Source organism: Callospermophilus lateralis, chromosome 19, assembly GCF_048772815.1.
Source record: "Callospermophilus lateralis isolate mCalLat2 chromosome 19, mCalLat2.hap1, whole genome shotgun sequence".
Lineage (NCBI taxonomy): Eukaryota > Metazoa > Chordata > Mammalia > Rodentia > Sciuridae > Callospermophilus > Callospermophilus lateralis.
In genome coordinates, this window is record NC_135323.1 from 15,878,563 (window position 1) to 15,892,557 (window position 13,995).

At 47.3% G+C, this 13,995-nt stretch overlaps 1 protein-coding gene across 1 annotated transcript in view; it reads left to right on the forward strand.

Moving 5' to 3' along the window:
• Hs3st2 (heparan sulfate-glucosamine 3-sulfotransferase 2) overlaps window positions 1–13,995 on the forward strand; it is an 83,407-nt gene that overhangs the window by 1,593 nt on the left and 67,819 nt on the right. The window lies entirely within an intron of this gene.

Sequence of the window (13,995 nt, forward strand, 5' to 3'; positions counted from 1 at the left end):
AAGTCAGGGCGTCCCTGGGGCTGGTGTAATGTATGGACTCCCCGTGACATATGGTTGCAGAATTCTCACATTTACTGACCTCTTGAAGACATTCTGGAGGCATCTGCATAGTGTGGAGGGGTCATCTGGTAGCTGAAAGAGTAGCTGAGGCTCATTCTTTTATTTTTATAAAAGTAAGCCCATTAGGCAGTGGAGGTTATAAGCATATTGGACAGGGGACAATTTCACTAGACTCATGGGACTCATCCTAGGAAGACCTGGATTTGCAAGAAGAGGGAACGAAGGGCCAATGTGTCACCTTACCAAGTAGCCTCTGCCTGTGGTGGTTGTGGATGTAGGGGCTAGGAATGGGTCACATACTATCCTCAGGAAGCAGACACAGTCTGTCTGCAGTGGAGCCACACAGAGGACTGCTGGCCTGTGGGTGGCCCCAGCACCATTTTCTCTGGTTTGTGGAATGAGTGGCATACAGTGGCAGGTAGGGCCCCCTGCTGATGGCCCATTGTGCTTTTTGAGCTGGGACCAGACCACTGGTGTGTCCCATCTAGGTGTATGAGGACACTGTCTGAGCCAGTCCACCCTGGCAAATGCCCAGACAGCAGCACCCAGCCCGAGTGGGTCAGCCACGGCCACATTCAAATGCATGCCAGGGTTTCCTCGATGGACCATCTGAAGATGATGATGAAATCTTTTGCCCATGTGAAGTACCTTTTAAGAATAAAACAGCGACAATTTTGAGCATCTGACTTTTAGGTGATGTGTCCTCCAGAAAGCACCTCAATTCTGAACCCAGGTTCTCCTCCCCCTTTCTTTCCTCCACCTCCAAACATACTTGAGGCTTCCTTCTCAGAGCCTGTGTCATTCAGGGATGGCTGCTTTTTATTTTTAACCTTGGCATGTGTGATTCTAAGCCAGCTTAGCTGTGAACCTTAGAGATGGGAGCCATGCCTTTTTTTTTTTTTTTCCTTCTTCCCCTAGCACATTTGGATTCTGCTAAAATTCTCAGCTGAGTCTTGGTAGGTTTTATTTAACATCAAGCACACTGACAGCTCCGCTTCTCTCTCTACTCCCCCCCTGCCCCACCGCCCTTTATTCCTTCATATTTCTAAAAGAATAATTAGCCCAGAGGTCTGGTCATAACTGCTGTGCTCATCTCTTACCCAGGAAGGCTGGGAAGCCTCCAGCAATCAGGAAAGGGATGTGTGTTTGGTGTTTCTTTCAGTTGCTAATTGACACCCCCCAGAGTCAAGGGTTTCCATGGGGATCACCATTTGTGCAGAAGGTGATACTGCCCATTTGGATTCTGTTTCCATCATCTCCAGAACATTTCTCAGAATGTGCCTTATCCTTCAGTATCACTCAAGTAACATGCCTTAATGGCAGAAATGATGGGGATCTCTGGGATTCTTTAAAAATCCATGTCCTGCTTTTCTTTCTCAATGCCATCAATTAGGTATGGAGGGTGACAGTATGTTCTTCTGTCTGCCACCACCTTGCTCATGACACATCTTGCCATCAATAAAGCCACAGTGCCTACCTGGGTGGATATGATCAAGGGGTCCTCATCCCATAATGGCAGACTGTGTTTTCCAAAGGCAGAGTGGCCGAATCACATTTCAGGTCGTGGGTCTTACCATGCTGTGCTCACACTGAAGCCCCTGGTGATACTCTTCTGGGTCAGGGACCTAAATCCGTCTAGACAGTCAAAAAATCAAAATCACCATCCTCAAACCAAACGTGAGGCTTCTTTCTGTGGGTGCATGGAGATACGATGCTGGAGGCAGAGAGACATACCTGGAGAGACCTCATCATCAGCCAGAAGAACAGAAGACTCAGCCTGCACCTTCCTTGCTCCTAGACTGAGCCCTTTCTTGGGAGTTGGCTCTGTCAGGCCACCCCTTAGAGAGCCCAGCCCGCTATGGTGGGATTCCTCCCATTTCACACATCTTTCTGTGATCTCATCTTTGATGCTTACCTCACCTGTGTCCGACCTGGGGTTCCCCTGCTCCAAATTTCCTCCCCAAGGCAGCAGCTGAACCTACAGGGTGGGATCCACTAGCTGCTAGTTATGCGTAGTGACACCGGCTAATGAGGAATCAAAACAGGATCACCCGAGCGAGAAGATGCAAGGTGGTCCCCAGATGCTGTGCAATTGGAAGAAAGGGGGTCTTCTTGCATCTCAGCTTCTTTACCATAGAATGGGACCTGTAGTAACCCTGCTGGAAGCCGGGTTTGAAGGATGAAGGAAACACTGCATATGGAAGTGTCCTGGAAAATTATTTGTAGATAAAGATAAGGCAATAATGTTGCCCCTGGTTGCTACTATGACTACTGCTTTGCTACCCACACTCCTGTTATCACCATTAGCACTAATCATATTAAAACTATTCATTTTTGTCTCTACAGATGTTATCAAAATGGGGCTGAGGAGTTAATTGCTAAAAAAATAGTTTCATACTTTACTTTTCCTTCCTCTCTACTTTCTTCCCTCTTCTTCCCCTTCCCTCTCTTCCTCTCTTCTTCCTTTCTGTGTCTTCTTTCTTTTTTGCCTTCTCCTCCACTGTCTGCCCGCCCCTGCTTCCTTCTGCCCTGTGCATCGATAAAAAGTCTCTTCACACTTTGGGGTATCAGTTTCCTCACCTTTAAAATGGGCATGTGATATGTATGCTTATCATCTTAGGAAAAATCACACAAGACAGTCTGTGAAAACTGCTTCTAAAAAATCTAAGATTATATTTGGGATAAAACTGTTTTATTAAAGTTTGCTTGGGAGAGGGACTATTCAGGGTCTTCATCTTTTTTAAAAAAAAAAAGTAAAAGAAGCTTGATTGTGTCCAGTAATCTTCCGAGTCTGAGGGGGAAACTGCGTTTTGTCTAAAACAGCCTCAGTTTTGCTTGTGTTCTGAGTTGGCTGTGTGTGTGTGTGTGTGTAAAGCAAGTGAATCTTTTCTAAATGCATTAAAATGCCAACAAGAGCAAGCTAATATGTGATAATTGACTCTGTACTCTGGTGTCCAAATTTTGACAGATGAGACTGTTTTGTACATTTTAGACTCCATTTCACAACTCTGGTTATTTACTTGCTCAGCGCCCATGGTGCTTGGGGGACTTATGTAAGGCAAAAAAGAGAGAGAGAGAGAGAGAGAGAGAGAGAGAGAGAGAGAAAAGACACAGCATTTGCCCCAGAGGCAATAATCTAAGTGATAGAGAATAAAAGGCATAGAGGGAAATCAATCACATTATCAAGCTCATTTCAATCAAGGAATCGTATTCTAACAGGAAAACCAAACTGGAGAAGCCAACATTAGGACGACATAAACCCAGGGGCAGGAGGTGTTTGGGGGCAGGGTGGGGGGCTTCTTCCTGCAGCAGCCAATACAGAAGCCTTCCCCCTCTCAGAGCAAACTGGTCCCATGTGAGACAGACTGGTCAGCTCTGCTCACTTGGGTGTGCACAGATGCCTACGTGTACACGCGCCCCATGCGTGCACTCACACAGATATAGCGTCTCTGCAGACTTATGTCTTTGTAAGGCGTTTTCTGCCTTGGTCCAGGGGAGTGTCACACACTCTGATTAAATGAAACCATGGAGTCCCTAAATCCCCCATCCATCTTGCAGCTCTCTGTCAGCCTCACAGCACGCTGGAGATATAATGGTTAGTTCCAGCACATGTTCAGTTCTTGTCAGGCACCAAGGAGCATGCAGAATGGGCCAGCAGGGTTGTCACTGTTCAAGGAGGCTTTCCGAAGAGCTGGTTCCACTCCCCGTCCACACACACACACACGCTGAGAGGGACAGGAGGAGAACGTGGAATGATGAACGAGATTCCCCCCAGATCTCTGGGCTGTGGATATTGAGGTAGAGGAGACCCAGACAGCCGCCAAGGTTTTCATCACCATTGAGCTGTTTGGGGTGTTAACGTGAAAATATCACTTACCCGAGAACCTATCACCTCTGAGATAAGGATGGGTCTCACCGTTGGTGATGGATATCCTGGGTTCAGTGACTCGTGGTGCTTCCATATTGGGGAGCCCTTCTCCCCACACCAAGACTCCTTCTGCGTTGGAGATCTGAGTTACCCAGCTAGCCTGGAAACTTCTCTGGACCTTCCAAAGAGCAAATGAAAGTGACTGCCCAGAGAATGCCCTCCCGGACCCCGCTTCCTCTCTGCAGCCAACAGGGGTCTCTTCTGATTGGCCGAGGAACAGTACCCATTTGGGATTTTTGAATGTCACCCATGCCATCTCCCTGGAAGCATCTATCCTAAAAATCAGAGAAGGTGTGGGCTGATGCCCAGGAGATAAGATGCGGTGGTAGGTATGTTCTCCAGGGGCTGCTGTCAAGAGGCCCTTCCTGTACTTCTCATGTTTGGGGACACATCCCCAACAGTCCCTAATGGTTTGGGCGCAGGGTTAATGCCAGTAGGTGCTCTTACCTGTCAGTGTTTTTCGCATCTGATACGCAGGACTGTAGAAGAGTGTTCTGCCTTTGGTTAGGTCTCGGTGATTCATCTTTGAGTGATTGACAGAGTGGGTGTGGAGGGGGTGGCAGCACACGGCTCCCTATTGATCAGATCGGCTGGGAGACTTGGAGGGGAGGCCGTTCCCATGCGTGAGGCCTCAGCAGCTGGGGAGGGGGGTAGATACGCAGATTCACGGGCTGTGAACGGGGGTCTGAAAGGTCACACAGCCAACCTCAACCTGGGAGACTCACCATCTCCCCCAACGCTGACTCTGAGGCGGGTTAATCCATTTATTTGTCAGACGCCTACCATTGCCAGGCTCCGTGCCAGGCTGCTGCAGGCTGGCTCTGCTGCCACTTTTTTCCCCTCCTAATGGGCCGTACTGATGGGCTGAAGTGCTTTGTAGCCCACGAGCAGCTTGACAAGGTGGGTAAAAGCCACCAGCGAGTGGAAATAACTCAACGTTTCAGAGGTAATTGCTGCTTGTCAAGCGACACAGCTGGGCTGTTGGTCCAAAGCTGCACTCCCAAGAGTTTTCTCAGGAGGATGATGTGACAGGATGAGGGACAGGGGGTTATTACTGAGCATGTTCTTCCATGAAACATGGACCCCGAGGTGCGGGATGGATGATTTGGGGTTTTAGCATCACATGGATTTCCTGGGCACAAATCTATTGGGTGCCTCTTCCCAAGTTGTTTTGACTTGGGGAAGAGTAGTAGTGCCATCTCCGTGCCCAGAGCCACCAGTGCCCATCTTTGCTCCCCAAGTAGGGAAATGAGGGGTGTCTGCTCTGAATAGAAGCCTGGGGACCTCTCACTGTCATCTTCCAATTGCTGACAGAGCTCCCACCAATTTGGAGGCAGAGTTTTCTAGACTTGGGTCATTCTCCTGCCACTTTCATATAGTCAAAGCCTGGCACATCCTTGGTTATTATCTTAATAGTTTTGTTTAACCCATTCAAAAATGACAATGGTGGTTATTAGAGGCTGGGGAGAGTCCAGGGAACAAAGGGTTGGAGAAGTGTTGACCAGTGGGTACTAAGTTACAGTTAGATAGGAGAAAGAAGTTCTGATGTGCTATTGCACAGTAGGGTGACTCTAAATAGCAACAATGTACTGTGTGCTTCAAAAAAACTAGAAGGAAGGATTTGGAATGTTTTCACCATAAAGAAATGATGTTTGGAGGACATATATACATTTAACCTGGCTTAAACATTTCACAGTATATACATGTATTGAAACATCACATAGCACCACATTTGTGTACCCCTTCAGCTTTACGTTGCTGTAACAAAATACCTGAGATAATCAATTTAAAAAGAGGAAAGATTTATCATGACTCAGTTTGGGAGGTTGGTGAGAGTGGATGACAGAGGAGGTCCTCACCTCATGTCTGGAAATAAAAGAGAGCGATAGGAAGGGTCTGGTGTCCAAATGACCTAAGACCTTCCACCAAACGCCATCTCTTGAAGGTCCCACCACTTCCCAATAGCACCAAGCAGGGGACCAAGCCTTTAACACAAGGGTCTTTCTATAATTTTTCCAGATCCAAAGTATAGCACCATTAATATGTACGATTTTCATATTCCTAAGTGTTCCATTTAAAAATAAATTTAATTTTTTTAAATGTGATTTTTCATAAGAAGCCAGGTTTATTTTTCCTTTAGTTTGTACATTTCAGTATAGATAATATATTCTGATACATTCATATAATGCAGTTCAAAAGTGACAAAGGATATTCTGAGAAAAAAAAATTTCCCCTCCTTCCTGTTCCATCTTGTAGCCATGAAGTCCCTCTTTCCAAAAGCAATGATAGGTACCTGTTTTGGGGGGTATCCTTTTGAAGATATGCTATGTGTTTGTAAACCTAACACATCCTATGCAAATAGGGTTAAAATAAATACTTTTACAAAGCAACTTTGTTTTAAAAAATCACCCTCAATGGAAAACCAACCTCATTTGCCATAATTAGAAAATAACCCCAAATGTAGATGGATTGAAAACAAAACAGTGGTTATTGAATTTTTTGCTAAATAGCTTGACTGGAATGTTCCAAGCCTGCAGCGTTCTCTATCTTTATTTAACGGGGTCTGTTAGGATACAAGACTAGGCAGTTAAAGCAATAGCAATATCACTGTGAGACTTTTCTCCTTAATGGAATCATAGGAATGAACGTGGAGAAGATAATACATTTTCTCTCTGAGTGACTTGGTGGTGTTTGGGAAGTCTGGGTAGCATGGGATACAAGGGGCACCATCAACAGCATCATCGTGTTGATGGAGTTTGCAGAAGATCCCTTAAGTCATTCCAAGGAAGGTTCTCCTTTTCTCAGGGTCCTTTGATGTGTTAATGATCGGGAGAGACAGGCCAGAGGAAAACTCAGGACAAATAGGAGCATTAGGAGAAGTGTTTCCACTTGGAATATTTACAAGGGCATCTAACCTTTGGAAGAACCCCAGCTTCCCTGAAGAAAGGGTATAGTGGGTACTTAAAGGAAAAAATGAAATAAACCACAAGGTGACCGTGGGTTTCCTCATTGTCCTCACTAGTGGAAATCCACAGTCTCCCCCACGATGACCAGATTCACATCTGCAGGCATCAGTGCCCCAAAAGTCAGAGAGAAATTTGTTTTCACCAGGCAATTAGCAACTTGCGGGGAATGGGCTCAGGGGTATTTTTCTTTTAATTCTGAGGTGTGTGTGAGACGCGATGTCCTTTAAAAAAAATCTTTGGGTGCAGACTTTCATTTCTTCTCTTCTGTGACACTTGCCATGAGGCTGAGCCACAGGGCGGGGTAGGATGTTCCTTCTGCTTTCTGTTTAAACGCTGAATTGAGAGCGGAAGACAATGCAGTTCTTCACACACCTGTTTAGCGGTGTCAAAAGGGCCCCACCTGGGAAAAGTGTTCCTGGAACTTCCCGTATGTGGTTAACAGAGGCAATTTAGCGGGTGTCTGGGACAGCGGGGCTCCCCAGGCCTGCCACTCATCGACACTGATGGGCAGGTGGCTCTTGCCAGCTCGGAGTTCCCCTAGGCTGGGTCGAACCAAGATCTGGGTAAGCAACTGCTGGTTACGGAACTGAAGTTGGTGTAGAAATGAGCAGGTATTGGAGCAATGCCCCCAGGGGAGTCCCAGTAAGAAGATGGATCTTTTTTGGGGCGGGGGGGGGGGGGAGAGAGAGAGAGAGAGAGAGAGAGAGAGAGAGAGCGAACAGTCCAAATTCAAAAGGCATGGAGGAAATAAATCAAAATGGAAAGAAGGAAGCAGGAACTACAGTGGTGTCCTGTTATCAGCAGGGCATGTGTACCAAGACCCCCAGTGGATGTCTGAAACCATGAAGAGCACCAAACCCCTGTATCTATTACATTTTTCGTGTGTGTGTGTGTGTGTGTGTGTATACATATGTGATGAAGTTTGATTTATAAATGAAGCATGCCCAAAAGATCAACAACAGCAACAATGAAATAGAACAATTGCAACAATGTATTGTAGTAGAAGTTACCTGGTCTCTCTCTTTCTCAAAATATTTTATTGTACTTTCACCCTTTCCACTTCAAGGAAGCATTTGCCACACGTCTCTTTGGCGTATTTCAAATTTCCGGCATCAGTTTGAATTTTGGAGCCATTGTAATGTAAAATAAGGGTTGCATGAACATAAGCACTGAGATATTGTGACAGTCAATCTGATAACTGAGACAGCTGTGAAGTGACTAACTGGCAGGTAGCATATACACTGTGGATACGCTGGACAAAGGGATGATTCCCAGGAGGGATGGGGCAGGGTGGAATGGGATGGCATGAGGTTTTTATCACACTCTTCAGAACAGTGCGTAACTTAAAACTTTGGATTGTTTGTTTCTGGAATTTTCTGTTTCATATTTCTGGACCATGGTGGACTGCAGAAGGTAAAAACTATATAAGGGAGACAATTAGTAAGAGAGGCAGTTTCAGTACAGTGATGAAAAGCTTGGATTCTAGGATCAGGAGGAGTGTGTTGGAATCTCAGTTCCACCACATGCTTGGAGTGTATCCACCCACCAGTTGCTTCTCTGTGACTCAGTTTTCCCATCTGCAAACTGGAACTAATCATATTAACTTTCAGGTAAGGTCACTGTGAGTATTCATTGAGCAATTGCCACAAAAAGAATGTTCTAAACATTTCTGGCACACAGTGTCCAACAAGCATTCTTTGTCTTTATTAGCCATTGATTTCTTCAAACCTTTACAGATTTCAATCCAGAGGGTCACAGAGATGAATAGAACACAGGTTCTGCCTCTGAGCTGTTCACCGTGTGGTGGGATTTTGAGATACTCAGGGAACGTTTGCACACAAGTCAGATGGGGCTTGGTACCATGCAGAGATACTAGGAAAGCTACCGTGGCACAGAAAGGAGATGAGATCTGGTGGGAGGAAGTTGGGAAGGCTTCCTGAAGGAGGCAGTATGTGGTCTGGGCCTCAGTGGGTAGTCAGGATTTCTCTAGACAAGAGAAGTCAGGCAGGGATGCTGTTCCTAAATGCATCCACTCCACAGTTTCTCGTCTGGTCACAAATCAGTCATTTCAGGTCACTTTAGTTCTGCAGGCATCTATTGGCCACCTGCTGTGTGCCAGACACTGTGCTGAGCCCTGGGAAAATGATAAGGGAAAGAGGATCTCTCTTAAAGAGCCAGAGGGGAAACCAAGTCAGACGGGAGGGATTGCTGAGAGAGGGAAGTCTCTGGCTTTTGTGGGGTCGCTGAAGAGGGGACCCCACTCAGAGAAGGTCAGAGAGGGTTTGGGAAGAGCTGATGACTTTATATTAGGGGGTCTGAGTCGCAGTTTTCTCCATTGGGTTCCCTCTTTCCTCAGAACATTCCAGATCTGACTGCTTCTTGTCATGCTGGATCCAGTCCATATGTCACCTCTCTGAAGAAGTCCTCCTCCTCCACCTGGTCTAAGCTGGCTCTCCTTCCCCAGTCCTCTCTCTCTTCCACCACCACCGTGTTTTATTGACTTCATACATTTCATTACGATTCAAAATTCTCTTGTTCATTTTTCTTTTTCCTTATGTCTCCCCAATAGGCTGAAAGCAGAGATCTCGTCTGTCGTCTTTATGACTCTATTGTCAAGGCTCAGAGTGGTGCCTGGCACCCAGTAGGTGCTCAACAAATATGTGTTGAGTGACTTCACTTAGGGATGACTAAAAATCGGCGAGTGGGTCCTCAGGTCACCCATTGCCCCCCCCCCCATCTCTTTATTTGGCTGGTGACACTGGTTCTGAGGGGATGAGAGGATTTGGATGTTGGTGACTTGGTCATCCGCAAGCAGATATCTCTTGTGCATCCACAGTGTGCCGGGCATGCGGTGGTCACTGGGGAGGGAGAAGGGAAACACTCGGTCAAAATCCCTGTCTTTGCCAGGCACGGTGGCACATGCCTATAATCCCAGCAGCTCGGGAGGCTGAGGCAGGAGGATCACGAGTTCAAAGCCAGCCTCAGCCAAAGCGAGGCCCTAAGCCACTCAGGGAGACCCTGCCTCTAAATAAAATACAGAACAGGGCTGGGGATGGGGCTCAGTGGTCAAGTGCCCCTGAATTCAATCCCTGGTACCCCCCCAACCCCCCGAAAGAAATCCCTGTCCTCATACTGGTTACTTTCTATAGGGTGGGGAAGAGATGGTCAATGGATAAGCAAAACATCTCTGTCAGCTAGTGGTGAGGATTATGGGGAAGGAGGGGAGAGAGGGTTTGGTCGGGGTCGGGGGAGTTGCACTTCTGAATAGGGTGGTCAGGAAAGGCCTCACCAAGAAGGTGATATTTGAGCAAAGACCCAAAGGAGGTAAAGGGGTGAAGTGTGCTGTGATGGGGGGGGGAGAGCATTTTAGAAGGGAAAACAAATGCAAAGGCCCTGGGGTCAGCAGAGTAGCTGGGGTGATGGAGGAAAGCCCTAGGGCCAGGAGGTTAGAGGGAGGTAGACAAATAGAAGAGGGACCAGGAGCTAGAGGAAGCAGGGCCTTGCGAGAACTTTGCATTTCCCTCTGACTAATGGGGAAAGAGTGGATGGACTGACTGACATTTTAAAAGGGTCTAAGGAGCTGCTATGTCGGGGGCAAGGACAGAAGCAGGAAGAGTAGCGAGGAGGAGGCTGCTGCGGCAATGAGGGAGGGAAGGGAGAGGTCATTTCAGCAGCTTGAAGTGCAGTTGTGGGATTTGCAGTGGGTTGCACAGGGGCGAGGTGCAAAAGAGAGGAGTCCAGGAAGATGGTGACGGTGACAGTGACCGTGATGGTGATGGTGTTGCTGTGGCTGGTACCTAAGCTTTAGTGTGTTTGCCTTGAATATTTCCATCTATTAAGGACATGCAAGCGCTCAGGCCCTTGCAAGTGACAGGCTGAGATTTGAACCCAGCACTCTGCTGGCTACAGCCCTGGACCTGACGGGTCCAGCATGCATCTGTAGGTGTCCCTGAACTAACCGAAGACAAGAGCGTCACCTTTAACTGCAGGCTGGAGCCTTCATTCCCAAATAGGTGGAAGACGGTGGAGTCCCTCTTTCTAGGTGTCTTGGGGACCCTTTTTATCAATGCAGAGTTCTTAGGTAAACTCTTGGGACCCTTTGAATGTTGAATTAGTTTTGCTCCAACCCTGAAAAGTCGCGTGGGTCTCTGTCTGGGCCACTCAGCTTCCCCCTCCTGTCCCAGCCTCATCAATATGCACGGCAAGGTAGCGGCCTTGATGACATTAACAGATTTAGGGGGCTTTTGTGTGTGGTTTCCTTCAAACAGAACTGAACACTGCGGTCCTTCCTCCAGGATAATCGGGATCCGACTCTCCCCGACTTCCCCAAAGCTGCTCAAGCATAGGGAAATGTGCTCTGCTTTGGCAGACTCTTCGCCCCGTGTTTCTGCTTTGATGGTTTTAATGAAGATATGAAATCATCTCACGGCTTTCATTTTGCTCGGGCGAGATGGCTTAAAGTGGAGGTAGCGTTTCCCAGGATCAATCCCCATTTTCAGAAGTGGTTGGTTAAACTCTGTGCAGTTTATAGCCACTTCTCACTGCAACAGTGTGGGATCTGAATTATCAATTCCATGAAAAATGAGTCAAGTCATTGCAAAGCTCCGTGGCGGCACCCTCCCTGCTTCAGACGCCCTTTCTGGAATTTTCTCTGGCACAAACATCTCCATTACCCGGATGTTCCAGGGTAACTTGGCCAGATCTCTGTCTGTCAGTCTTTTCGCCAGGAGGGAAAGAACTCGACTTCACTCCATTGTTTTTTGTTTTCTCTCTCTCTCTCTCTCTCTCTCTCTCTCTCTCTCTCTCTCTCTCTCTCTTCCTGTGGGAGAGGAAGAGGAGGAAGCAGGCATAAACAACTCTGAGAGGTACTTCCGTCAAAGCCATTTGTAGGTTCTGGCACTTGGGCATCATTCCAATGACAACTGTGCAAACAAGGTCATCTCTAAAACATGAGCCTCCAGCACCTCTGCCCCATCAAGGTGGCTGATGCCAAAGAGGAGCATGTGGAACAATAGAGAGGTTCCGAGCCGTTTGCATATGGCACTGCCAGCTAGGGACAGTGACCGAACTTCACCACGCTGCTATCCTATGGAGCAGCGACGGCATCAAACACTCAGTATCCTCAGAGACCCCGTAGACATGTAAAGGAATGAATGATGTTGGCTTGGGGACAATAAGACTAAGTGAGGGACTTGTCTCAATCAATGACACAAGTCCCATTGAGAGAGGGGACTTGTCCCACTTAACAACCGCAACCACTAGTCAGTTCCAAATGAAATTTTTGGCCATGGCCCTATTGCCAGATCACCCAACTATTTTTTTTTTCTTTCCAGAAAAAGCTTAAAATATGGCCTTTAAAAATCTGTGAACTCTCCTTTTATAATTGTGTCTCATGGATTCACGACTTTTATAGAACTAGTTTGGGGGCCAGGTGTTACCCGTCACCTGCCACTTCTTGAATCTGACAGGTTGGGCCTTCGAAACAGACACTACTGGTTTCTAATATTGCTTCTGCCACGTATTTGCCCTGGGATATGTTGATTCATCTGTTTAGGCTTTGGTTTTTTCCCCTATATAATATAAGGCTATCCAGTGTTCCTACCGCATAGGTTGCTGTAGTGATTGGATATAATAAAGCATTCCATTTTATTTTTATTGCTTTGGGTGTCCCTTCCAGCATTGTGTTTGGTGCAGGTTTGACCATCTCTAAGCTGATGGCCGTGCCTAGGAGACCAGAGACAGTCCCTGCCATACTTTGGACCTGTGTCAAGGAAGGTCTTACCACTTTGGCCAATGAGGAGAACAATTACGGTTGGAGAAACCCATTTGGTTGCAGGACTGGACCCCCAGGGAGGGAGCCGACAGTCTCCACCACTGTTGGTCATCCCACAACGTGTGTGCCCACAGAGTCCCCGCAGGATGTTGAATGTGTGAAGCTGTCACTGCCCCGGGCTGCTTCTCCATGGGAAGCTCAGTCACCGCTCCCAGCTCCCAGTGCCATAGGCACCAGGGCTCAGAGTGTCCCCGTCCCTCTGTACGCTTCTCTTGGTGTCAGCCACCTGGATGGGATAGAGGTGCCCAGAGAGTCGTGTTTTAGAGATGACCCTGTTTGCACAGAAGGGGAAGGACTTTCTGATTCTGGAGGTGTGGAGTCCACCCAAGGGAGGGAGGGGGATCTAGCCAACCAGGAGAGGCTCATGGACAAGGAGGGACGGGCTTTGATCAGGACTGAGCACCTGCAGATAGAGCCACATTGGGATCATGGTGGAGGGGCTGGAGGTGCAGATGAGACAAAGGAGGCTGGAGGGATGAGTGTGGCTGAGCAGAGAAGGTGACCACCTCTTAGGAGAACAAATCTTCACCAGATTTCATCAGAAATGACCTGGTTCTCTTTAGAGTCAAGCAGAGCTTTATGCAAAGCAAGGTCCCGTGGACTTGGTTGTGTGGTCACGATGGGGGGGCCTGGATGAGCCACAGAGGGAGGAGCTGGGAGATCATCCCAGCTGCATCTTGCCTCTGGAACAATCTGTCTGCAAGCTCCCCCAGTCATGAGGTTGTTCTTCCCCAAACCTAACAGATTGTTTGCCAACCTTCAGACATTTGTGTGTGATCATCACGGTTGGGTTTTGGACATAGCTATAAAAATCCTCATTTACTTCATCGTAAAGTCCGCTGGTAACTTTTACTTAAAGGCATTTGCTTCCAAACAAAACCTTATATCGTGACCCTATCTGAGACTCCTCATAACTCCTGCCAGAAATAGAAAGTAGTAAAAAAAAAAAAAAAAAATCCAGTTATAACCAAACAATGCAGTTCCATCCTCATTGGCTCTCCTCGGTTCAGCCCAAAGCAGCCTCTTTCTCTTGTTAAAGAGGGAGATCAGAAACAATTAGAGAGGTGTTAACAGCATTCTAGAACCTCACCAAGATTTTCTTCCTGATGTAACGGGAGACTGGAACAGAGTGAAAAAAGAAAGGTGATTATTCCCTAATGATGTGGTTAGGTGGCATTTAAAGTCACCGTGTGGGCCACCTAATTTTC